The sequence below is a fragment of the Nymphalis io genome, chromosome 3, assembly GCF_905147045.1.
Source record: "Nymphalis io chromosome 3, ilAglIoxx1.1, whole genome shotgun sequence".
Taxonomy (NCBI): Eukaryota; Metazoa; Arthropoda; class Insecta; order Lepidoptera; family Nymphalidae; genus Nymphalis; species Nymphalis io.
In genome coordinates, this window is record NC_065890.1 from 9,997,421 (window position 1) to 10,000,000 (window position 2,580).

Below are 2,580 nucleotides of genomic sequence, written 5' to 3' on the forward strand. Positions count from 1 at the left end.
ATTGAACCGTCGGCTTTAGTGTACGGAGTGAGGAAATTCCTTCATTATCTTTATAGTAGGTAGTTTGTGAACGGATCATAAGCTTTGCTATCAATTTTTGGCAGTAACGCGAGTATGCAAGTTATTGTGCCTAGAATAATACTATGATGTGGCATTCTGTGAGTGCATTATAAATAGTTTAAATTATAAAAATAAAAGTAAAAAATGCCAGATTTTATTTAAATGCTTTAATGCTCAATCAGGTGTTATTAAAATTTTATTTAAATTGTTACGAAATTTAAATGTAGATGACTTTATTGACAGTAACTTTTAACAAAATATTGATATACATTTTTTATGAGGAGTAATAGATGTTTATGGCTGCCGCTTTGCTCCTGAGACTCATAACGTGAAGTTTTATTGATTATTACGATGACGATTTTTTCTTTTGATTTTATGTCAAACAATTTTGATAAAATGAATTTAAGATGGCGATTATATAATAAATGAGTATAAGGGGTAAGGACTCTGCGTCTGTCCTGGTGTTGGATTTACACCCATTGACCAATTCCTGATTGTTAAGAGCACCGATGTTGTATAAAAATGCTCATGTTAGTATTATGTGGAATTTGTAGGACAGGGCTAAGATTGGAGTTAATAATATAATAATAACATGGAATTTATGGAAAACAGTTTTATTCCTAATTTGTTTTAACCATTTATTTATAACTAGTTTTCGCTTGCGACTTTTGGGGCGGTGGGTCAGGTGTTTTGAAAAAAGTAGCTTATGCCTTTTTTGGGGTTCAAGTTTGCTCATATTCAAATTTCAGCAAATTCTTTTTATTGGTTTAGCCTTGAAAGTGTAACAGATAGACAGAGTTACTTTCTTATTTATAATACTACTATAGATAGTGGTCGTCTATTAGTCGAAATTTGACCGTAATTCATTGCTAATAATAATAAGCTAAGCTAATAATAATAAGCTAATAATAATAAGACTTACAATGACACTTAACGTCATAGGAGTATAAGATACGTTGCTTTCCATTCCAACGGATGGATTACATTTTTAGTTACAAAATTCAACAAAAATTTGGTGGCTGTCGATTACACAACTTTTATTACACCTACGTCTTTTTTATTACATTTCTGTGCAATCATTTCCGAATTAGTTGAAAAATACAAATCATTGAAAAAATGAGCATTAAGTGAATGAAATCTTATCTTTATTACAATCAGGCCCGAACTTGATCCAATACCCCTCTGCACTTTGACATTTAAGGCCCTCCCGTTCCGAAGCGATTAAAATAAAATAATATTATATTTGGTTGGATGAAGTCCTTCGGCTGGCCGGAGCTCTAGGCCGGTGCCTTGTAGGTCTAGGCATAAATATGGGGCTTTTACAATAAGAGTAAAAGTCAAAAAGTATGAACGTAAAGTATGAATGTACCGAATGTTTTATTTTATCAACTATAATATATTTGTAACACATATATAGAAACGTTTTAGCTTTCTGCACTCCTTATTGCACGCAATATGCTCGAAGAGGGATAAAAAACTTACTCATACCGTATAAATATAATTAAATAATATTAGATCCAATTTATTTGTAGGCCAAGGGACCTGCAAAATCTACTCGGGGACAAATAATACCAAATATGACATTTTTACTGTTTATTAGAGTTTAACTTATTAAGTACTTAAATAGTCAAATTAAATATAAATCTCAAATAATAACGTAGTTTGGCATTCGAAAATTTGTTTTTGTTTTCTCACACACGAATGGAAAGATGACTTAAAAAAATATTTAATAGAAATTATTCATTAAAACTAGTTTTCAAGAGATCAAAACATAAATCAGGTAACAACAATTTTGTAGGTCGTAAATTGAAAGGAACAACGTCACTTTCCTATTAAAATTATAAAAATATCTCTTACATTCTTTTAATGTTTTTATCAATAAATGAATTTACTATAACTGTCCCTCTTCTATCACCAATCACCATTATCACAATTCTTAGTTATATTACAATGTACATTTGTATTATTACAGAACTAGCCCAAATATGTGGCGTATTGGAATAACAACGTAAGTAGCGTAAATATTGCGCGTACGCATATTGGTTGCCTGCTGATAAGGCTACTTTGGCTGCGAGTAATTGCTGCGGTTTTTCATTGGTTTATCTAAGGCCACGTGTCTTAACAGCATACAACATATATGTACGTGTAATCGCTCAACAACTGAATATATAAAGAATAATTTATTGTTTAACAAAATAATAGCAAATTTTCATTTAAAAAACAATTTAACAAAATATATACTTCTATTTGGTGGTTATTGTTTATCATATATTGTGTATACATAGATAATAAGTTTTTTTTTAAATATTATAAACAAATTTGGAAAAATGTGTCATTCCATATTACACACTATACATTGTATATATACCTTTTCCTTTGATATGTTCCCTTAATTACACCAACTCCATTATCACAGCCCATTAACCGATTAGTATTAAATAACAGAATATAAACTATAAACAAGAGGCAACTATAGAATGTTAGATTCCATAAGTACTCAATTATTTTTACTTTCTAATT

General features: G+C 30.0%; 1 protein-coding gene across 1 annotated transcript in view; it reads right to left on the minus strand.

Annotated features, from left to right (window-relative positions):
* Window positions 1-1,591: 1,591 nt before the first annotated feature.
* The window catches only part of LOC126780873 (uncharacterized), a 3,837-nt gene continuing 2,848 nt past the window's right edge, over window positions 1,592-2,580 (minus strand). Inside the window, exon 2 of the mRNA XM_050505538.1 lies at window positions 1,592-2,580. This exon is cut by the window's right edge and continues 815 nt beyond it. The gene's annotated coding sequence lies outside the window, so the exon portion shown is untranslated.